Raw genomic sequence first — 12,348 nt, 5'->3', positions numbered from 1 at the left:
CTAGCTAAGGACTTAGAGGAGACTCACCCAACCCAGTGGCCTATCTGAGCACCACTCTCCCAAATCCAGTGGCCTCCCAGAGCACCACTCTCCCAAATCCAGTGGCCTCCCAGAGCACCACTCTCATATATCAGTGGCCTATCCAAGCACCACTCTCAAGAGACTCTATGTGAGCTCTTCCAATTCGAAAATATTTTTCCTCTCCTCAAGTCCTAGGCTAGACTCATGCCATAGGCATCACATGCAATCATGCATCATACATCATAATGGTCTGCCCACCATCATGATCAACAACCATACACATGTCATAAGACATCACATGCAATAATGCATCATACATCATAAATGGTCTACCTACCATTATGATCAATACATACCATATGAACATATCATATTCAAATATTCATATATATCATCACAAAGCATACATATGAATCACACCTCACCATACATCATATATCATACATACATGATCTAAAACTTCAACTTTAAACATGCATAAGCATCAATTCATTCATAAATATATTCAAGCACAGTGCCGTCAACTCGCGCCTGGCCTAACACCAACCCAAGAGCTCTAAGCTCTTCCACGCCTGACACGCTCAACCTGCGCCCGGCCTAAAACTATTCAGAGAGTTCAAAACTCTCATCCAAACTAACAAATTCAGCCACATGCAAACAATCTAGCTTCCCTTACCTGAAGATTGGCTCAGATAGCCAAAGACTGAACAAAAGTAGAATTTCCCCTCGAGGCTCAACTCGAAACTTCAATCCTCCCAAAACAAGCTTTCTAATCTGAATTTCAAGAAAAGACAGAAGGAGTTATTGATCTAGAGGAGAAAAGGAGTTAAACAGAGAAATTTGGGAGAGAAAAGAGCTCACTGACCCAGAGACCTTCTCTCTAAAACTTCTCTCTAGAACCAGAACTCCTCACGGCCCCCCCTCACCCCCATTTATAGGCAATCCGGAGTGGCCAGAACGGCCCGTACCGATACCGGAACGGCCCGTTCTGAACTCCCAGATCACGCACAAAATCCACGCCCAGAACGGCCCGTTCTGAAATCAGAACGGCCCGTTCCGGGACTCATCCAGAACGGCCCGTTCTCCCTCTGGAACAGCCCGTTCTCCCTCCGGAACGGCCCATTCTCCCTCCGAAACGGCCCGTTCTCCTTCCTAGAACGGCCCGTTCTCCTTCCCAGAACGGCCCGTTCTCAACTACAATATGTAGTTCAATTCAGTAGTGTGGAACGGCCCGTTCCAGTTTGGGAACGGCCCGTTCTGGGCTACTGAATCAGCTTTTTTTTTTTTTTTACAATGTTACAATACTCCCCAACAAATAGGAATTTTCGTCCCCGAAAATAGGCTTACCTGAAAAGAGGAATGGATACTGTTCCTTGAACTGACTCTCTTCTTCCCAGGTTGCCTCACCAGTAGCTGCATCCCAAAGAATCTTCACTAAGCTAATGGACTTGCCTCGAAGCTCTTTCAACTTGTGATCAATTACAGCTACCGGTCTCTTCTCGTAAGTCAAGTTTTCTCTAACTTGCACCTCATCCATCTCTATCACGTGACTCGGGTCTCTGATGTACTTTCTCAACTGTGAAACGTGAAACACATCATGCAGGTTGGACAGAATCGGAGGTAACGCCAACTGATATGCTACCGGACCTACACGACGAAGGATCTGATAAGGACCAATGAACTTCGGTGTGAGTTTCTTGGCCCTTACAACCCTTCCCACTCCAGTAGTAGGTGTCACCCTGAGAAACACATGCTCTCCTTCCTCAAACTCTAGAGGTCTCCTCCTCTTATCAGCATAAGACTTTTGTCAATTCTGAGTAGCTCTCAACCTCTCCTGAATCTGTCTCACCATCTCAGTAGTCTGAAGAACTAACTCTGGACCAATCACTACTGACTCACCCTCCTGATACCAACATAATGGAGTCCTACACCTCCTGCCATATAGAGCCTCAAAAGGTGCCATGCCAATACTCGCATGATAACTATTATTATAGGTAAACTCTACCAATGGCAACACCTCCTCCCAACTACCCAGATGGTCCAACACACAAGCTCTCAGAAGATCCTCTAGTGACTGAATTGTCCTTTCCGACTGACCATCTGTCTGTGGATGATAGGCGGAACTCAACTTCAATCTCGTTCCCAACGCCTGATGTAGAGTCTGCCAAAACCTTGAAGTAAACCTTGGATCTCTGTCAGAAATAATACTGGAAGGCATTCCATGCAGCCGTACTATCTCTCGGATACATAACTATGCAAGCCTCTCCAAGGACCACCTCTTGTTGACAGGAAGAAAGTGAGCACACTTTGTCAACCTATCAACAATCACCCAGATAGAGTCACTGTTCCTAGTTGTCCTAGGCAATCCAACCACAAAGTCCATAGTGACACTATCCCACTTCCACTCAGGAATCTCCATCAATTGTAAAACCCCTCCGGGCCTCTGATGCTCAATCTTCGCCTTCTGACAAGTCAAACAAGCGGCTACAAACTCTGCTATCTCCTTCTTCATACCAGGCCACCAAAAACTTTTCTTGATGTCTTGATACATCTTAGTCATACCAGGATGTATGCTAAGACGACTCATGTGTCCCTCCTCTAGAACAGCTCTCCTCAACTCTGAATCACAAGGCAGACAAATCTGACCTCTGAATCTCAGAATCCCATCAGTACCAAGCTCAAAACCAGCTGCCCTCTCAGTACCAAGTAATCCCAAAGTCCTTAACAACTCTGGGTCCTGTAACTGTTTACTTCCCACCTGCTTCAAGAACTCATTAGTTATGGTGATCATACCACAGCTAATGTGATCCTGAACAACCTCCACCTCTAGTCTCAAATCTCGGAACTGCTCAATCAACTCCAACTCCCTAATCATCATAGCCGACATGTGAATGGATTTCCTACTCAATGCATCAGCTACCACATTCGCCTTTCCAGGATGATACATCAACTGGAAATCGAAGTCCTTTAGAAATTCCATCCACCTCCTCTGCCTCATATTCAACTCTTTCTGATCAAACAGATATTTCAAACTCTTGTGATCACTGTATACACTGAATCTCGCACCATACAGATAGTGCCTCCACGACTTCAAGGTAAATACCACAGCTGCAAGCTCCAAATCATGAGTAGGATAATTTCTCTCATGGGTCTTCAGTTGCCTCGAAGCATATGCCACTACTCTCCCTCCCTGCATCAACACACAACCTAACCCCTGGTGAGAAGCATCACAGAACACATCAAAATGCTCACCAGTGTTAGGTAACACCAAAACTGGGGAAGTGGTTAACCGTCTCTTTAGCTCCTGAAAACTCTGCTCACAAGCGTCCGTCCAAACAAAAGGTTGATCTTTTCGAGTCAGTTGAGTCAAAGGCATTACTATTTGAGAAAAACCCTCAATGAACCTCCGATAGTAACCCGCCAACCCAAGAAAACTCCTAATCTCTGTAGCAGTCATCGGACGCTCCCACTGAATCACAGCCTCCACCTTGGCTGGATCTACTGCAATCCCCTCTGCCGATATCACATGCCCCAAAAATCTCACCTCGGACAACCAAAACTCACACTTGGACAGTTTGGCATACAACTGTCTCTCTCTTAACACCTCCAAAACTGACCTCAAATGCTCACGGTGATCCTCCAATGATCTAGAATACACCAAAATATCATCAATGAAGACCACCACAAATCTGTCCAAGAACGGTCTAAAGATCCTGTTCATGTAATCCATGAACACTGCTGGAGCATTAGTGACACCAAAAGGCATCACCACATACTCATAGTGACCATACCTAGTCCTAAAGGCAGTCTTCGGTATGTCACTCTCCTTCACCCTAATCTGGTGATATCCGGATCTCAAATCAATCTTTGAAAACACTGAAGCTTCCCTCAGCTGATCCATCAAATCATCAATCCTCGGAAGGGGATATTTATTCTTTATCGTTAATTTATTCAGCTGCCGATAATCAACACACAAACGGGCCCCACCATCTTTCTTCTTCACTAACAGTACCGGAGCACCGGAGCACCCCAAGGAGAAACACTGGGCCTCACCATCTGTTTCTCCAACAAATCCTCAATCTGTGTCTTCAGCTCTACCAACTCAGCTGGAGCCATCCTATAAGGAGCCACTGATACTGGTCCTACACCTGGTACCAGATCAATGCTAAACTCAACATCACGCCTGGGTGGCAATCCTGGCACATCATCTGGAAACACCTCAGGAAATTCACTGACAATCTCGATCCCAGCGATAGCTCTCTCTGTCTCAATACTCAAAGTTGCAAACAACATGAAGCACTCAGCTCCATCCCTCATCAACTGCTCAGCCTGACCCGCTGATACCAACACCTCATCCTCCAACTGAGGAAACATCAACTCTCTCCAAGCACAATCTATAAGGATGTGATGGGCAGATAACCAATCCATCCCTAAGATTATGTCGATATCCACCATGGGCAACACAATCAGGTTCACTCGGAACCTCCTACCAGACACCTCTATCGGGCATCTCACACACATCTCCGACGTCACCACAGAAACTAAAGCCGGAGTAGACACAAACAAATCAACATGCAAGGAAGATACTGACAAACCCAATCTCTTCACACAATCAACAGAAATAAAAGAATGCGTGGCTCCAGAATCGAATAAAAATAAAACATCCTCACCTGCTGCCTTCCCTTTTCCCTTCACTAAGTCTGATGAAGTAGAAGCCTCTGCACCTGACAATGCAAACACTCTCCCCGCAGCTGTAGGTCTGGGTGGCCTCGGGGCACTCCCAGATGAAGTCGGCGGTGTCTGACAATCTCTAGAGATGTGGCCTGACCTACCACATCTGAAGCAAACATTCCCCGGAAGGGAACAATCTCTAACCATATGTGCTCCTCCACATCGGTAGCACCGCACTGACTATGCTCCGCCCTGAGGAGTAGCAGGTCGAGGTCCCCTACTAACAGCTCATCTCTGAGACTGTACAGGTCTGTCATAGGGTCCCCTCTGCTGGCCTTCCCTCTTGGACCCAGATGATCCCTCTTGAACTCTAGCAACATTACCACTACTACCACCACCCTCCAAACTCTCAACAGTCTTTGCCTTCTCAACCAAGGCAGGAAACTCCACTATGGACATGGGGACTATAACCCTCTTCAGCTCGTGCCTCAATCCCTCTGCAAACTTTCTACATCTCCAAGCCTCAGATATGGCCTGAGAGTAGAAACGAGCTAGATGCTCAAACCTCATAGCATACTCAGAAACAGACAAGCTCCCCTGATGTAATCTCATGAACTTTGCCTCCTTAGCGTATCTAACGCTATCCGGGAAATATTTCTCCAAAAAGACCCTCCTGAAGCAATCCCAGTCAACAGGCACACCCCTGCTCTCTAACATCTGCCTGATGCCTCTCCACCAGTACTCAGCCTCGCCCCCAGCATGTAAACTGCATAAGCCAACTTTCTCTCATCAGAAGATCCTAAAACACTAAAGATCTTCTCCATATCCCTCAACCACTGATCCGCCACATCAGGATCTGAATCCCCTCTGAACTAAGGAGGCTGACATCCCCTGAACTCTGCTAAATCTCTCCCCTCTTGAGAGACCACCGGTCTAGTTGCCTCAGCTGCAGCTCTACCTGCCTCCATATGAGCAAAGTGAGCACTCTGCTGCTGCATCGCCATGGCCATCATCTCCATGGCCCTAGAAATCGGGTCATACTGGGGTCTCACCATACTACAAGAATTCAAACATCCTATTAGTAACATAATACCCCTCACAATTCACCAAAGGCTAGCACATATCAGAGATATGACACAACAGAAACCTAGAAGGATCACACCCCACAAAGTATCCTAAAAGACTCGACCGGCTCTGATACCATAAAAGTGTAACGACCCGCCACGGTCTCTACACTTAGTGGAATCGCACTACAACTAGTTAACTAAGAGAATATTAAACTGGATAACACATACATACAGGCATAAATATAAAGATCAAAATAATTAAGTTTCTGTATATAAAATATAGCACCATATATGTACAGTCATCCCAAAATATTCCTTAGTGTCGGTCAAGCACTGACAAAAAAAATGTTACCCAGAATGGTAACTCAAAACACGAGACTCAGCTCCTCGTCTCACAACGATCATCTCTACTCCCAAGCTATCCCTGACCTGCTCCCATACCAAGTATGATCATCGCAGTTCCACCACATGGAAAACAAAAAGGTAAGCTAGAATTCAAAGATCAATAATACAAGTACAGAATAAAAATCTATATTACACATGCATCCCAAATCCTGTCCCTAAGGAACCTTTCATCTTAATCAATCATTCATTCATCAAACATGAAGTCAAACACCACACTTCTTCATATTAATAATCATGCAATGAATGCAACTCATGACAGATATGCATACATATCAATCATCTAATGCGTCGTCACGCATACACCTAGGAGATCTCCATAACAATAGAGTTGTACAAGTGACATTCCATCCTACCGAAACCACCCCAACCGTTTTCACGCCCAATGCGCCCGCTCGGTCACAGCTAAACAGGATATATAATCCTCACTCGGGTTTACTCGGATGATGTCACTTACACACTTGGAAGTCCAGATCCACCGTCAGGTATAGCACAGCTGGGTACGGGCTTACCACGACCTTGGCATGCATTAACCAAGTCAATTGTGGAGTTCGCCCACCGACTATCCGCAAGGATCCACGCACCTTCCCGAGTTCTTGGTTAAGGGAATAACCCTCGACCTCATACCCCGCTCCAACACTAGCTAAGGACTTAGAGGAGACTCACCCAACCCAGTGGCCTATCTGAGCACCACTCTCCCAAATCCAGTGGCCTCCCAGAGCACCACTCTCATATATCAGTGGCTTATCCAAACACCACTCTCAAGAGACTCTATGTGAGCTCTTCCAATTCAAAAATATTTTTCCTCTCCTCAAGTCCTAGGCTAGACTCATGCCATAGGCATCTCATGCAATCATGCATCATACATCATAATGGTCTGCCCACCATCATGATCAACAACCATACACATGTCATAAGACATCACATGCAATAATGCATCATACATCATAAATGGTCTACCTACCATTATGATCAATACATACCATATGAACATATCATATTCAAACATTCATATATATCATCACAAAGCATACATATGAATCACACCTCACCATACATCATATATCATACATACATGATCTAAAACTTCAACTTTAAACATGCATAAGCATCAATTCATTCATAAATATATTCAAGCACAGTGCCGTCAACTCGCGCCTGGCCTAACACCAACCCAAGAGCTCTAAGCTCTTCCACGCCTGACACGCTCAACCTGCGCCCGGCCTAAAACTATTCAGAGAGTTCAAAACTCTCATCCAAACTAACAAATTCAGCCACATGCAAACAATCTAGCTTCCCTTACCTGAAGATTGGCTCAGATAGCCAAAGACTGAACAAAAGTAGAATTTCCCCTCGAGGCTCAACTCGAAACTTCAATCCTCCCAAAACAAGCTTTCTAATCTGAATTTCAAGAAAAGACAGAAGGAGTTATTGATCTAGAGGAGAAAAGGAGTTAAACAGAGAAATTTGGGAGAGAAAGGAGCTCACTGACCCAGAGACCTTCTCTCTAAAACTTCTCTCTAGAACCAGAACTCCTCACGGCCCCCCCTCACCCCCATTTATAGGCAATCCGGAGTGGCCAGAATGGCCCGTACTGATACCGGAACGGTCCGTTCTGAACTCCCAGATCACACACAAAATCCACGCCCAGAACGGCCCGTTCTGAAATCAGAACGGCCCGTTCCGGGACTCATCCGGAACGGCCCGTTCTCCCTCCGGAACGGCCCATTCTCCCTCCGGAACGGCCCATTCTCCTTCCTAGAACGGCCCGTTCTCCTTCCTAGAACGGCCCGTTCTCCTTCCCAGAACGGCCCGTTCTCAACTACAATATGTAGTTCAATTCAGTAGTGTGGAACGGCCCGTTCCAGTTTGGGAACGGCCCGTTCCAGTTTGGGAACGGCCCGTTCCAGTTTGGGAACGGCCCGTTCTGGGCTACTGAATCAGCTTTTTTTTTTTTTTTACAATGTTACATACAACACAAAGCACACATTAATCAAGCATAACTCAAGTCATATATACATTAGTAGCACATACACAATCACTCATTATGCAATAATGCCATGGACTCAACTCACAAATGCATGCATGTGGTGTTAGTCACATATCACATATCACTAGTGTGCTGCCTAAACAACACACTTAAGGTAGTCTAGAAGTACATGTAGGGAGTTACTCATACACTCTTAACTAGAAGGATGTACTGCTAGGATCTGGTCAGGACAGCGAAGCTGTGCAAGTTACTTCTTGTGCTTACAAACGAGCGAAATTGAGACATCTAAATCGTACTATCCCCTAGGATTATCCCAAGCTGTTACACAAGGAGTATCTTCCCTAACAGTGTACTCCACATCGTATTCATTACATAGATGCACATGATGCATGTCACACACTCACACTTCATTGACTCACCATTTCACTTGTCATAGAATTTCATGTCTTATCTCATTTCATCACATTTCACATTCACATAGTCATAGTGTTCACAATAGCACGTCATTCATATCATGTCTCATGTTATTTGTTCACATTTCACATAGTCATACTCATAATTTTTTCTCATAAGGTTTCGCACAAGAACCCACAAAACACTCTAATTTATATCAAAACTTATCTAATTTTGAAATCAAACACATATTTACACTCAACATCACACAAGGAACACAATAGAACATTCAGAAAGTAAAACAGAAAATGTTCATATTTTTCCTGTTCTTAGAAGCATGCATCAAGCAAGGGATTGGGGGTCAATCCTGCTATCCAACTCCTCAACGAGGTTTCTCACTCCCCTTTACCTATATAAGTAGAAGATAAAGCTAGAGCATAATCTGGTTGATCTCCTTCTCTTGGTTCTCTTTGACCTTCAGAGAGCGTGTCAAGGAGCAGTGCCTAAGTATGTTGTTTATAAATGTCAGAAGTAGCCAGAACGGCCCGTTTTGGATTCATTAGTCATGTGTTAAATTCGCATCTAGAACGGCTCGTTCTTAAATCAAAACGACCCTGGTCTAGAGTTGAATTTTAATTCATAACAATCATGTTTGGAATAACCTGTTTCGGATCCAGAATGACCCGTTCCAAGTTAGGATTTTAGGCCTTTTTGGTAGTTTGGAACGGCTCATTCTAGGTTACTAAATCACCCTTATTGAGCGTTGAGCCTTCTGAAAATCAGAGTGTTACATTTTAGTTCCAATAAAATTTTTCAAATTTTGATTTTAGTCTCTAAAAAACAATTGTCTTATTTTGATTTTCTAATTTGGAGATGCATATCATTTTTTGTCCTCAAATTTATTTATATAACACTTTTATAATATAGTACAAAAGTAAATTGAATGAAAATTATAGTACACCTTTTTGATATTTGTTAACATTATTCTTTTTAATGTAATAAGATATCTTTTAATTAAATGTTTAATACATCATTCGAACTTTAAATTTTCTAGAGATTTTAAATTAAGTTCATAAACTAAAAAAATTGTCATTAAGTCCTTAACTTCTTGTATTTTTATAATTTAGTTTATAAGATTAGAGACTTATTTACAAATCGTGAAATATGTCAAAATATTTGTTATACTAGACATACACAACCATATAACATATGTATCATCATCTATGTGTAGCAAGATTTAATCTACATGTAAAAAATTATTGTAATCTCCTTAATCACAATAATTTTGGAACAATATAAAATTTAAAAAATAGTGATTAAAATTTAATATACATAGATAATAACATGAAATAGTAATATAATATGGTTATCCAAATATAAAGATCCAAATAATGTTCTGTCAAATTTCACAGATAATAAACGAATTTCTAACTTGATGGACTAAATATATATACTATAAATGTTTGCTTATAATAGAAATCATATGTTTATCATTTCACTTAAGTTCCATAAAATGTTAACATCAGACTTTTATTCTTTGCTTATAATAGAAATGAGATTTAATAGAAACAGAAAAACAATATTATTGATTTAAAATAAAGAAAATTATTACAAAAGATAACCTGGGATTAGAGCTAATGCTCTTTTCTCCCTGCCTCTCAAGGTTCTAACAATAAAGATTTCTCCCCTTCCTCCTTGGAGTCTCCACTTCCTATAACTACATTATCTCTCCTAAGAACATCTGCAATGGGAGTTGTTTATAAGCAATTCCCTATGTCACATCACTGCTAAATCAGCACTGGCCCACTTTATGAGTTGCTTAAATTTTAGCAGAGTTGCTTGTAGAAGCAACTCTGCTAAAATTTAAGCAACTCATAAAGTGAGTCAGTATTAATTTAGCAGTGATGTGGCACAGATGGTTATTGCAGATGCTCTGACCAACTAGTCACATATGCAATTGTCACTAATTTTGTGCCCAGCCCAGGTATTGGGCTTAGGCCCAAACCAGTATCCTAACAGTTTATATAACACATTTGGATAGTAAATGAATTGTACTGCGTATGATGATTTTGTTTTGTAATTGTATAAAAATATGTTACATTAATAAGCTCTTTATGCATAATGTAATAATACTTTAAACAAATTTCACATTCCGAGAAACATGTACATAACTACGATAGTAGCCTAAGGGCGTGTTACATTGTCGGTCTCTCTTGTCACCCAACTCTCTTGTGTTCATTCATTCTCTCATAAGTTTTCATCACAAAAATTACAGATTTTCCTCTTTACCTGTTCTTTAGAAGCATTTGTTAAAGAAGAAAGTATATTAAATTATCTACTTATTTATTTGATTCTTTTCTTCATCAAAATTTCAATAATTTGACATATTTTTTTAAAGAGGAAAAAATTTGAAAAAACATGAATTATTCGAAAAAATGAACATTGAGCAATCAATTGCATCAATTTACCTAATATTGACAATAAAGTTAAATAAAATTATATAGTAATATCTTGATATTATGTCATTGTCTCAATTCACTAATATTTTAATTTCTTTTTATAACAGGTTCATCGTCGATCTAAGTATATTTTGTGTGGCAGAATTTTATGAAAACATCAAATAAAATTTAACTTTGGAATAAGATACAAAAAATTATTGACTGGAAAGATGAACAGGTAATGTAATGTATAATTCCATTAAAATATCACATACGTGTGATGTTAATGGTTTATAAATGTAGCAGTTATAATTAATAACATATATATCTTCATAGAATAAGTTGTAATTGTAAATTAGCACTAACTCATTTTTTCTCAATATTAAAACACTTTAAAAATGTAATATTAAGTGACAATTGTCATGTTAACAATTTTCATATAATTTTTTTACAAAAAATATTACATACAATAATGATATGCAAAAATATTATTATAGATACAATAATTTATTATGATAATTAATATAAAAAAGTATCATAATAAATTTAATATTATTTTATTTGAGTTGTCTATATTATTTACCAAACAATGTACAAAACAAAAAATTGTCCAATTATTTGATATTTGATTTATAATATTCTTCTTGTCTTATGTCTTAATGCATATCAAACATACCCTACACCTTAACATTTATCTAAAGTGTCCTATATAACTTTCATCATTTTTCACAAATACAAGTAGAGTTTTCTACTCACGTCCCATCAACACGTCCATTACATAGGTCATGAAACTTTTTGTAAAATGAAATTATTACTAAAAGCAAAGCAAAAAAATCTATGGTGGATGCAAATTTTGTGTGGTTCGGGTAAACCAAGAAAATGTTATTTTCATATGGTTTATCGGTGGAGAACAAAAAAATATCGTTAGATAATTGAATGATTGAGATTCATCATTTAAATTTTTAAATTAATTTTATACAATAATATTAAATGTCATTTTTACCTTTACATTCTTTTCACATTCTCATAGTCCTTGTTCATATTCTATGTCCACATCTAATCAGATACATGGCCCAACCCATTTTTTCTTTGATTTTCCCACCAACATTTTACAGTACTATCCCAAAATGGTCTTGTAGTTAAACCTCTCCAACGACCACCTTTTCATCCACTACATCGTAGTTTGTTAGCAGCCCCCTACCCACGACTCTAGCGCATAGGAGAACGTAGTGACGTCAACGAAGGAGGCCACAATGTCCTCGTCTTCCTCGGAGGCAAGAGAGGGTTTGGAAAGGGTTGGTTTGGGAAAGGAAGGGTTTGGAATGACATCTTCAAGATCCTAAGCTTCAGTGGAGGCACGCAAGAT

The sequence above is a fragment of the Cajanus cajan genome, chromosome 11, assembly GCF_000230855.2.
Source record: "Cajanus cajan strain Asha chromosome 11, NIPB_CcT2T_4, whole genome shotgun sequence".
Taxonomy (NCBI): Eukaryota; Viridiplantae; Streptophyta; class Magnoliopsida; order Fabales; family Fabaceae; genus Cajanus; species Cajanus cajan.
The sequence above is the reverse complement of the archived record's forward strand: the minus strand, read 5'-3'. Positions refer to the sequence as shown.